The sequence below is a fragment of the Nilaparvata lugens genome, chromosome 4 (genome assembly GCF_014356525.2).
Source record: "Nilaparvata lugens isolate BPH chromosome 4, ASM1435652v1, whole genome shotgun sequence".
Classification (NCBI taxonomy): Eukaryota; Metazoa; Arthropoda; class Insecta; order Hemiptera; family Delphacidae; genus Nilaparvata; species Nilaparvata lugens.
The window spans coordinates 6899355-6912681 of record NC_052507.1 but is presented as its reverse complement, the minus strand read 5'-3'; the positions used below and the strand labels follow the sequence as shown (position 1 = coordinate 6912681).

The window sequence follows — 13327 nt, the reverse complement described above, 5'->3', positions numbered from 1 at the left end:
TTAATGTCCTTCAGCAAGTTATCCCAGGATTGAGACCTAGTGCAATCGAATTTTCATATCATAAACCTACTTTGCTCCAAATTTCGTGAGAATCGTTGAAGCCGTTTTCGAGATCCGGTCACATACAGATACATAACATACAAACGTCTAAACAGAAATTGCTCGTTTAATAGTATAGGATACCATGGTTCATGTTCCAAATTCAACTCAATCTGATAGTCCTTTAAATCTTTAAATCAATATAAATCTCTTCAAATCTCCCATATAGTTTTCTTTACTCTATGGTTTGATTATCAATATTAATCAATCTGAGTAATTACTCTCGATAGAGTAATAATTGAGAATTGACTATTACGCGATCGACCTGATCATTGTCAAAGGACTTAATTTACTTGCTATTCAAATTTTATTTTTCACTGATGGCAAAACAACTTTCAAGACCATCATACAATAATTATTATTAAACATCATTCAATTATTATTGCAGAGTATAACGGGATATGCAATGCAGCCTTTTGATACAAGCTTCAATAGGTGTTGTTGTTGCTTTTGATCTTGTTTTATGCACTGCACCGCTCGATTAAAAATCTAATAAATAATAAGGAGAAGAAGAAGAAGAGGAAGAAGAAGAAGAAGAAGAAGAAGAAGAAGAAGAAGAAGAAGAAGAAGAAGAAGAAGAAGAAGCCGAAGAAGAAGAAAAAGAAGAAGGAGAAAGATGCAAAGACCCGTTCAGTTATCCTTTTCACCTTGACATTGACCTGCAAAAGATAGTAAATTTATTGATCACCGATGGCAACTCCAAACCTCACACTCTCTCGCTTAATCAAACTCTCTCTCTCGAACACACTCTCACTCTATCTTGACCTCTCACTCTCTCTCACCCTTTCACCTACTATCTGGAGCTCTCGGGGACAAGGTCTTGGCTACAGAGTGCAAAAAGCGTCTTAGTAGTCATCATCTTTATCAATTTATCATCAAGCATCATCATCTATGTATCATCAATAATCATCATCATCATCAAATACATTTTCATCAGATCGTCAGAGTCATCATTACTATCATCATCATTGATCATCATAATCATTACCATTGTCATTATGACCATCATAATCATTACCATCATCAATATCTTCATAAATCATCATCATAATCTTATTACAATCATCATCATCATCATCAACATCATCGTAAAAAATCATTGTCATCATCATCTGATCATAAATTTTTCATCAATTCTTCATCAACATCATCATCACCATCATCATCATTACAAACATGAACATCATCATCTCGTCATCATCATCATCATCTCATCATCATCATCATCATTATCATCTCATCATCATCATCATTATCACATCATCATAATAAATTTATCAACAATTCTTCATCAACATCATCGTTATCATCATCATCAACATCATCTTGTCATTAGCATCTAGCATCAACATAATCATCTCGTCATCATCATCATCATCATCATAATCATCATCATGATCAACATCATCGTCGTCACCATTATTGTCAACTTCATCAACATCTTCATCACCATATTATTACAATCATAATCATCATCATCATCTTATTACAATCATCATCATAACCATATTACAATCATCAATTCTTCATCATTATCACCTGATCTTCATTAGATCATCATTATCAACATCATCATTTTAACTCTATCACCATCATCATCTGATCACCAGTATCATCATCAACATCATCTGATCATCTTCACCGTCATCATCATCAACATCATCTGATCATCTTCACCGTCATCATCATCATCATTATCACATCATCGTCATCATCATCACATCCTCATCATCATCATCATCTTCTTCACCATCATTATCATCATAACATTAGAATCATCAACATCACCATCTCATCATCATTATAATTTTATCATCATCATCATGATCTGATCACCATTATCATCATCAACATCATCTGATCATCAACATCATCATAATCATCATCGTGGTGCCCTTGAGCTGGTTACTTCTTTTGTTGATGTTATTGTTGTCTGCCGACATGCATACCGTTAGTCTCTGATGTTGTGAAGCATTCGATTAGCATGTAAAAGTGGACGTGATCATAATCGAGCATCGAGAACGGGTTGGCCAGTGAAAATGAGTTTGCATTTTTCACTTTGATTGTGTGTCAAGAGTTTACAGTGATTAGGGATGCAGTTCGTCTTCTCGTGAAGGTGAAGGTTAGTTCGTTTCGATTCAAGATTGAAATCAAGTTTACCAAGCTGGATTCCCACACATGAGTTTCACTGAAACTATCTGAAATGATATAATTATTACTCACTGGAACACAATTAAGCTGCAAATATCAGTATCAGAGAGCGTGACCAGCACAGTGGAAATACGACTCAAGAGTATATCATCATCATCATAATCTATTTTTCATCATCATCATCGATTCTTCTTCTTCATCAACAACATCAGCTCACAAGTGGAACATAAACAAAAGAAAAAATCTGGTGTGGCGCACTCACACAACTTTCCTTGCCGTTATGAAAATTGATCACCTGTCGCTAGTGTTCACGCGCATCTTAAGTCTACTATTCAAAGATCCAAGCAGCTGGTGACAGTACAATAACGCTGGAGACACACGAAGTCTGCTATCTCTTCATAGTTGAATAGAATCAACAGTTGCCAACAGTTAGCAATTGAATAATAGCATGTTCTCGAATTTCGAGCTTATTTTCAATTTTAGGTGAAATTGTTAATGAAAATTAATTGTAGAGATTTTCATGCTCTATATTTTGAAATTTTATGTTCAAATTGTATCTGAAACCTATTGATGGGGAATCTAAAATCAAACTTTGCACAGATGGGGCGGAGCTCCTGAAATTTTTACAGATATGGGAATGGTGGCATTTGATAGAGCTTATCAATGACTTTTTTTGGTATAAATTTTATCAAAATCGTTGGAGCCGTTTTCGAGAAAATCGCGGAAAACCCTTTTTTGATAACATTTTCGCCATTTTAGCCGCCATCTTAAATTGCATTTGATCGAAATTGTTCGTGTCGGATCCTTATAGTGTAAGGACCTTAAGATCCAAATTTAAAGTCATTCCGTTAATTGGGAGATGAGATATCGTGTACACAGACACACATACACTCATACACATACACACACATACAGACCAATAACCAAAAACCACTTTTTTGGACTCAGGGGACCTTGAAACGTATAGAAATTTAGAAATTGGGGTACCTTAATTTTTTTCGGAAAGCAATACCTTTCCTTACCTATGGTAATAGGGCAAGGAAAGTAACTAGTTCAAAAATTTTGTGATAACATAATCGATGTAGTACACGTATCATACGTGTCAGAATATAAAACAAATGTACCATTGAATGGTATGAAAGAGTTATTGATCCTATATACCGAGTAGCAGGTATCCGAAAGGCACTATCTTTGCATATCAAATTATAATAATGCAGATTGCAATAGTATTGTAACAATAAATAATAATTGGTTATTCATGATTGTTACATATTATTGACCGAGCTCAATGAGGTCTAAGATTCAAGTCGAGGGTTTTGCATTTCTCTTTAAGTTTATATGTTGCGCATTTATTGCGAAAGGCGGCAATAGATTTTCATGAAATTTGACAGGTATGTTCCTTTTTTAATTGTGCGTCGACATTTTATATACAAGGAATTTTTTTGGAAATTTTGCATTCCAAGGATAATATAAATGGAAAAGGAGCCTCCTTCATACGCAGTATTAGAGTAAAAATCGGATTATAGAATCATTCATCATAAGCTGTCGAGTAGATTATAAATTGCATGCAATGACTCATGCGGTTCAATATGTCAATGTAAACAGCTGTTGTGTCGAATATTAATTGCATGCAGTGAGGCATGCAATTAATAACTTGAAGTAGCATAGTATTTTCTCCCGACTTTTCTCTGCTTTCATTTCGGTAAGCTTTTGATGAAAGTAGCATAGCTGTTTACATCAAATTATTAGCATTATCGATACAACCCAAACATCCATTAGTCGTTTATACTCCGATATCTCGCCGACACGACAGGACAGGACAGAATTTACTCTGATCGACAGTATTAGAAGAGACTGTGGTTTATGACTGCACGAGGTTCACAGAACTACTAGTAGCACAATACATTCTACAACAATAATGACCATTTCACTCTCACCGATTTCTTGACGACACGGCACGGAACGACAGGACAGTAAGCTGATTCTCGATACACCAACCCAATCAGTCAAACGGAGAGCTTCCTGTCCTGCCGTGCCGTGTCGTCAAGAAATCGGTACGGTAAGTGTGAAAACTACTATTAGCCTGGCTGCATGAAAATTTAACTGCGGTTAAACGACGACAACGAAGTATATCCTTCGTTGATTCCATTGGATGAAATACATGCAACTGGGAGTTTTTAGGTGATTCTCTCTGTGATTATGAACAGGAAGCAGGGATCATGATTTATGCAGTGTATAGGAACATAGAGCATGTTTACATGAGCAGGAATTATGTCAACTGGAACAGAGACCATTGTGTATGTGAACATGAACAGGAACAAATAACAAGAATGAGCACTTTAATACTTTAGAAACAAAATACTTTCAATACAATAAATAAAATAATAAACGAGAAGAACGTGTTCATAGAGTCAAATGCTTTGGAAATATTTTCAAAGACTTGTAGTGGAATTTTCTTTGGGTCCACCACTTTCAGGATAATTCTTGTGCATCCGTTCCATTGTTAAGGTACTAAAATTGCATACTAACTGTAAACAACACACAATGTCACACCAAGCACCGTGAGTAATCTAAATGAATATATAAAAGGTCCTATTGAAGATGTTACAATTCTATTGAAGTCAGAAGTTGGCTTTGTCTATTATTTCTTTCCACCCTCGCTTTCAACAAAATTCCAGAATCAAAAGACTAACTAAATTCCAAAGACAATACTATTGTCTACTACTGGAATGGTAGCTTTTCAACTTTTAATGAGTTGTTCATCTCTTTAAATTCATCTACCTTCTCTGTTACTTTCATTCTTTCACGGCTATTTCGCAAGACGGGATAATAATTGGCAGGAAAATGCGTAACGGGTTCTCTTTTCACTAGTTTATTCCTGACCGTTCAGGATAAAGGACAACGGATAACGAATTCGCTGGAGAATGCAAGTTTACCGCTTCTTGACGAGGGTCGCTACTAGAATGAAGAGAGAGAGAGATTTAGTAGGAGAGAGAGTGAGAGAGATTGAGAGAGATTCATGCAGAACACAATGCATACTGGTTTATACACGCTCACAATACAGCAAAGTTTTTGATAACTTTACATAATATAAACTGAAATAATAATTATTATTGAGAGAGTAAAAGAGAGAGATTATTCGATTGTGTGCTTCATTTATGCTGATTACAAAATACTGGCTTATACACTACTTATTTGTAATAGCTCACAATACAGCATAGTTTCAGATGGATTCGAATAACATAAACTTGAATAATTATTGAACTGGACATGATATTATGGAAAAATGCAATTTTGACTAACTATGAGATAATATTGTTATTCATCTACATAACTTGGTGGAGCTATGACCATTCTTTGGAAGGATAGGCTACTCAGAATATTAACCTTCCCATTTAGGAATTTTCATTCCTAGTACATGGATATCCATAGTTGGAAAACCCCTTAAATCTTCCATCTTTTTTTGCACCACTTTCTTTTTCTTTTGTTTTAATGTGTGTTGTTGTTGTTGTTTGCATGTATTCTTTTTGTTAATCTCTGTATTAAACTTGTATGTGTGTGTAAAAAACAAATTGAAATTGAAAAAAGGGCCAGGGTTTTTTCAGGCATTCCAGGCGGCGTTTTTCAGAGTCGGCAGGGCAGGAAGCTTTCCAATTGGCTGGTTGGCTTGGCGACTGAAAAACGCCCAATATGGTCTGGCCCTTACTCTCTATCTGAAGAGAGAGAGTGAGAGTGAGAGAGAGGAAGTGAGACTGAGGGAAAGAGAGTGATTGTATGATAACATTATAATAATCCATTGATTGTGGGAGAAGGTAGGACTCCAGGTCCTCTCTGCCACACAACCCTTCACATCAAAAATATTATATCAGTTTACGAATGAATACATAGAAAATAGATAATCCTCACTGAAAAATGCAATTACAACGGGAAGAAAATCTGAATTTCAAATAACTAATGCAATGAGTTGGAACATATTTGAAGAAATGTCACTCAATTTAATCATTGAAATTATCAAAGTTGAAACCCATAAAAATAAAGTTGAATCCAAATCAACAATTCCAGTAACTTACTAAGTTATCTATCATTCACTCACACACGCACACAACTAACCACAATAAAATACAACTGGACCACATCGAAACCAAAGATTATACAAAGAATTATCACCAGTAGCGTATCCAGAAAGTTACTATAACAATTCTATACTCTCTGTTAAGTACACGTAGTTTTATCTGAAATTCTTTCAATAAATAACATTATTTTCAGAAAGAACTACCAGTACCCTATAATTAGTTAGTACCCTAATAAATAAATTTTTATTTAGTGAGGTCCACGTTATAATGGCAGTGGAGAAATATAGGAGAACAACGTTGCCGATCCTCTGTCTTGTCAATGCCTTCTATAAACGGTAGCTGATACAGGATTATTGATGAAACATTAACGGTTCATTCTCGTTTAAAATAACCAATTATATTTTACTGAGCAAGAAATTATATTTTTCAATAAATTCATAATTTAGATGAAATATAATTAATTATTTATTCTACATTGTTAAAATACATCTGGCATCAGAGCAAAGCAAGAAAGAGATAGCGCTATCCGCTTTGTTGAATGATAGACAAGGATAGCAGTACCTTTGCTAATCAAACACTGCCATTTTAACGTGATCCTCACTATATGAATAGAGACAGTTGAAAACTGCGTCTTCCACTTTATTCTGAAATAGAATATCTTGGCCTATAGAATCTAAAGTTTTGTATAGAAGGAACTATTGTACTCGAGTAGCCTGAATAGGTGTGTCAGAAACGGATATTTCAAGAAATCGTTGAAGGGTTGCAACTGCAACCGGTTTCCATTCCCTCAAACATTTCAACAGAATGGGCTTCGCAGAAAGCGAAATCAAGCATAGGAAGCCTTTTTGTTTCAGGAAATAATGAAAGTTCTGTGAATAGAGGACAGCTCAAGGCCAAAACTGACCTGGGTCACCAGAACGAATTTTGAAATAAATAAAGATTTGGAGACGTTTTGTGTTTTACAAATCGGCTTCTGGACTGTGATAGAGGCGTTCCAGTAACTGTCTAGGGTCCCGTCGTGAAAGGGCTGCACCGTACCACTCTCAGTTTCCATCAATACGTCCAGTTTCTATTCGAATCTAGTCTTTTTGACTGTTTTGACATAGCTGTTAACACAAAGCTGCCAGTAAATTATCTCTTGTTGAAGACGTTCTCCCCCAAATGCTAAAAATCACTTTCGCCTCTTTGTCTAGTCCTCATGTCTTCTCCTCTTTGTTTAAACGATCCTCCGTGTCCAATCCAAAAAGTATTCACTGGACTTCAAACTATACAACTCAAAATTTTAAGCGGGGTTTCAAGGTTGTACACACATGTACTGGTTTGGGTTTTGTTTGGTTCAGTGGATATGGAAATAATGAAGCACCCAACTATAATAACAACTGAAACAAAGTTGAATAGATGAAAAGAAAATTTATGGGGCGAACATTGTTTTCAAGTGTAATAAATTTATAGATAAAGATAGGCAAAGATAGATATGCAACTATAGATCTAGTGATCTATAGATGTATGATCTAGTGTTCTCCTACCCTATTTATATTCTGTCCCTCAAAGAAAAATACAGGCTAAGGTCTCTGTTTTGTTGTTGAAATAGGGGTGAAAATTGTAAAACATTTTTGCAAGTGTGTCACAGTGTCAGAGTTGTACAAACATGTTTACTATGAATACTTCTTTTCTTCAAAAATTATTGTGTATTGTTACAGCTGGTCTTTTTCCTTACCCTGTTTAAGTTTATTTTTAACTAGCAGGGCACCCGTGCTTCGCTTCGAGAATTGAAAGATTATTTTTGTGAACCATTTATAATCTAAATTCTACCAACATTGTTATAATCGTTTTTGAGATAAGGCCACAACTTGGCATGAAAACTATTGAGTCAAATCATTCGATTAATCATTGATGTGTTGGAAGTGCTCTGTAGAATAGTAGTCCAATTGCAGCGAATTTTGTAGAATATTGGGAAAAGGAAGAACAGCTATTTGGCCGTTTTAATAAATGGCCCCTTTCTTCCGCCCAAGTTAAATAATTTTGGCCGAATTTCCTCATTCTTTGCAAACAGATTTCACAACGGACACTTCTGAAGTTTTGAAAATACATTCCATAAATCATACTGATATATTATAATTTCATCGAAATTGTTTGAGCAGTTATCGCGATCGGATATACAAACAAAATTAAATTAGTCTTGATAGAATAGGATCACTTGATAGAAGCAACTCCCGTCATAAAAGTTTGTTTTATGAAAAATAAAAACTATCTCCCAGGAATAGCTCTGATTGAAGCAGCAGTGCCCAATCAATTTGTTCTCGATAAATGCATTTTGATTCGTTCTTCAACTTGATGCCAACCTAATGAAGTCATCTCAACTTAATGCCAACCTGTCAAAATTATTAATCATGTTGCCAGTTAACAACTGTTTCGAAGAGGTACTCTCTAGATTATAGATTTATGATAACATATGATATGGACATTTCTATTATAATAAGGAGATAGGGAGAAGAAGAATATACATGCTAAAAGACGAACTTTAAACCCTTAAAAACCACCCGTAGAGTTGAAATATCGCCAAAAGATTTCTTAGTGAGCACCTAGGACGTTTAAGGAACCTATATTCCAAGTTTTGTTGCAATCCATCCAGTAGTTTTCCAGAAATCGTGATCAGTGAGTCAGTGAGTTAAGAATTTTATAAGTATAAATTAATTAATGAAGTTTAAACACTAATTCTGAAAAATCTAGAAGGAAAATTGAAATTTGGGCTTCCAAGTGCACAAGATTGATATTTTTAGAATCTATGTTCAAAATTTGGAGATCTAAATCATTCTCGTTTTTTCCGGTATGCAATCAACAAGTTGACATGTTTTGATGCGAACAAACGAACAAACACAACCCTACTCTCTCTTATTATAGAGATGCGGATGACGCCATATGAGCTTTTTGCCTGTGCGTGGCTAATGGAAGTGCGTTAGTGAGTTCATAAAATGATCAAACGTCCATGCCATCGGCGGGATTCGAACCCACGAACCAGGCGGTGCTAGCAGATCGAAGTTTGTAACGTTTCTCACTACTAGACCAACCCAACCGGCGTTCAATATTCAGTATAATATTGTTTCAATATCCAATACACGACTTTAATTTATTCCAGAATAATTTAGTTACATGACCTATGTGTTTTTCGGATGTTTATCCATATGCTTCTATAGTGACTTCACTTAAAAACCTTCAGCATTCAAATTTATTTTGTAGTAGCTGGCCCGGCGAACTTCGTACCGCCAAATAGTTAATGCATCTCATGACAAACTTTAGCACCTGAGGAGGCGCGATGTGGCATTTTGCATCCAGGTGCTTCTTGCTTATTGGTTTTGAATAGCAGATGCTATTATTCATATTATTCCAATTATCAATTTTAATGGATTTTATTTATATAGATAACTAGTAGTTCTGTGAACAGTAGACCTCATGTAGTATTCTCATCCACAAGTACCTGATTGAAACTATAGACCTTATGGAAATTCAGCAATAGACTGGCTTCTCCACACATGAGTGTAATCACTTGTCAGCTGATTTATGATGAATAATTCTATAGTTTGATTTTTACTCCAATATTGGCGTATGGAGGAAGCTCCTTTTTCCTTTTATATTATCCTTGAAATGCAATATTTCCAAAAACCTGTCAAATTTCATGAAAATCTATTACCGCGTTTCGCCGTAAATGCGCAACATAAAAACATTTAAACATTCAAACATCTAAACATTCAAACATCTAAACATTAAGAGCAATGCCAAACCGTCGACTTGAATCTTAGACCTCACTTCGCTCGGTCAATTATCCAACTGCAAAATGAATAATTTACTAAAAATTAATTATAAACACCAAAGACATCATAATTATTCGAAACAAAGCAATGTATTTAGTGCATGTAAGTCTTTAACCTGAGGCCGCACTGCTGGATGGTTACACACAGAACAGTCATTTTGTTTTTAGTCGGGGCGTTTAGAATAAAATACATGGGCGATTATGAAGCAGCACACACTCTTGTCTACTATCTACCGACGGCTGTTGTATGACGCAATGATTATAACAGCTGATTTTTATTTCTGTGTGTGGCCAGCTCAAAAATCTTCTCCCATAAGGATTACATGTAAACTTTGATGGACCGTAGGAAAGAGTCCTGAAGTCGGATCATAAATTTGATAGGCCATAACCCTGGTTCTGAACATAACAAACACAACTGAAAAAAATCATCAAATTCGGTGCACACATAAAAAAGTTATTGAATGTCAAAATTTGAGGCTCGATTTTTATTTCTATAGAAGATTAGTTATCATTTGAAGTTTAGATTTTCTGTTCATTTTTCTAATTAATTTATTGTAATCTTGATTTTGTTATCATATCATAGTATTCATAAGTATTAAATGTAAAGGGTTGTGTGGCAGAGAGGACCTGTAGTCCTAACTCCGCCTTTAAAAAAAGGCAATTAATCAATCATTCCCAATTCTCAGCATGACACAAATACTTACCATTCAACCAACAGTCTGACTTTTCGAAATGATCAATAGATCTCTTTGAACAAAATTCTGTGACGTTGGAAGATGTCGTGAAGTGGAGACTGAAAATTTGACTTGGAAATGATAGTTTGCTCTGAATGACCGCTACTTCATATCTGCTATACAGCGAGATTCACTTTCAACTGTCACCATTCCTTCCAGATAATATCTGTGCTTCCCTTTAAAACTATGCTGACATTATAAAATAAATCCAACCATAGCCTTTTAGTGCTTCTGGGAGAATTTTGTTTTTGAGTCGACATCAGACGTCCCTCTCTCTCTCTCTCTCTCTCTCCATCTATCTATCCCTTTCTCTTCACCACTGTTGAATTTCCATATCTGATCAAATCGGAGTAACTTACATTCTTGAGAATCTTTCCCAGTACCTAAGGAGTTTTTGTCGTGGTTATCTCTTGTAGAACTTGACTTCTTTCCCGAACTAAAAGTGTTCAAAAGGTCAGTGTTCGTAAAGTAAATAACTTACTGTATCCATTATATCAGTAGGTGCACTGTATTATTTTGATAGTGGTTGTTTTTACTTTTAGTTATTTTAAAATCGACTTTTTTATGAGACAGGGATCTGTGAGAGTGAGCCTACTATATTTAGATAGTTGTTTTTACTTTTATAGTTGGAAGGATTTAACGACAGTCAAACTTACCGAAAGTAGCCTATTGATAGATGATCTCTTGGAGAATGGGCTATGAAAAAATAGTTTGAGCACTTGTTTTCAGTGTCCACTTTCGTTCAAACACTTACCATTCTAATAAGTGTATTTCAAATAATATATAGTGCGATCATTGACTATTTTATTCCAAGAGATGTGCAGTCCCGTTTGTGTACAATGAAAGTTTGTCGATTTCGAGTATTTTTGTCACAAGTTATTTAATTATCGAATACAGTCCATTTAGTTATACCAGTTGCAAACATTTGGATGCTGGCTTTGTACTCCAAAGGCCCGGGTTCGAATCCCAGCCCAGGCAAGATATTTTTCTCGGGCCACTCCTGTGTTTCGGATGGACATGTTAAGCCGTCGATCCCGGCTGTCTAAAAAGCAGTCTTTAGATCATGTCAGAGGCCCTGAAATTGATCAGTTGCGACCTGAAAACTCTGACACCAGATCTGAGCCAGCCAGGTCACATGATATTATTATTCCAAGAGATAATATTATTCTTGTTTTTGATCAATATTCTTCTCTGTGATAAGTGGGTACCTGATAGATAATCTATTTGTTGAGGGAAACCATCAAAACGCAATTGATTAAAATAACTTTTCAAGTGGAAATTAATATTTTATTAATATTAGATATTTTTAATATATATTTTTATATATATTTATTAATATTTATTTATATATTTCATTCCACAATTACAATATCAAATTAATTATTGGTAGAGAATCAACAGGATTAACCCAAGACTGTTTCACTCCCTAATTTTGATAAAACGAGTCCAAATGAGAGGTTATTCACATTCGAATTTTCGATTAATAATTTTTGTTATTGCATTGATCTATCTTCTTCTCTAAATGAGTCTCCTTCTCTAGTCTTCCACAGGACTACATAAGAGTGTCGAATGAAAAATCATTATTCTGGTTGAATGATTCAATCATATATATTTTCGGAGTAAATGATCCGTAGTAACGTGATAATATTCATTTGAGAAGTTTTGAAGTGTTTTCTCAGCCTACCAGCTTTTCATTTTTTGAGGAAATCCAGCTTTCCTTTCTTCGCTTTATCTTTTCCTAATCTTGAAGTTTTCCCTCTTGAATATCTTCTCATAGATCGTTTCCCATTATTTGGCGGACTTCTCAGAAATTTTTAAATGAAATGAAATGTTTTATCGGCAGAAATAAAAAAATCACAACATCTTAGAAATACAAAATAAAAGCAACACAAATTAATCAAAAATGTTTGACAAAACTAAATCTTGTCAATATCTTGAATCCATTTCTCTCCTATTTGCCAGAGAAGCTTCACATTTCACCAATTTCAAGATAAATTATCAGTTTCACATGAATTTTCTATTTATTATATGAAATAACTACGGTTCATTACATGAATCGACAAAAAAGTCTACTTCGATTGTTGTTTTGAAGACCTCTGTAATATTTGTTCCATCGACTCTTCTCATAGATTTCGATCTTATAATAAATATATTCTCTCCCACATTATTAGTCTATAAATAAATAATCAGTACAAATATATAATGCGTAGTACGTTAACTAGAGACTGTACTATAAATATTATAGTTCATAAAACATTAGTAAAAATTATTTATTTTTATATCAATCCAAGATAGTTTTCAAAAGTCTACCACATAGCATAAATTTTCCTGGTCCAGAACAAATGTTACAAACAGTTCCTCACTTTCCTGGTCTAATGTGTACAATAGAGTACTGATTTGAAGATGAATCATCTTTATAAGATGGAATCATCTTACAGAATGATTTGAATTATAGCTGTTTA

The 13327-nt window shown here is 34.6% G+C and overlaps 1 protein-coding gene across 2 annotated transcripts in view; it reads left to right on the top strand.

Annotated features, from left to right (window-relative positions):
• LOC111056285 (cholesterol 7-desaturase nvd) overlaps nucleotides 1-13327 on the top strand; it is a 66196-nt gene that overhangs the window by 28618 nt on the left and 24251 nt on the right. Inside the window, exon 1 of one of the 2 annotated variants that reach the window (XM_039425631.1) lies at nucleotides 11298-11318. The exons of the other annotated variant lie outside the window; for it this stretch is intronic. The gene's annotated coding sequence lies outside the window, so the exon portion shown is untranslated. Of the gene's footprint in view, nucleotides 1-11297; nucleotides 11319-13327 lie in introns of those variants that run through there. 2 annotated transcript variants of the gene reach the window in all.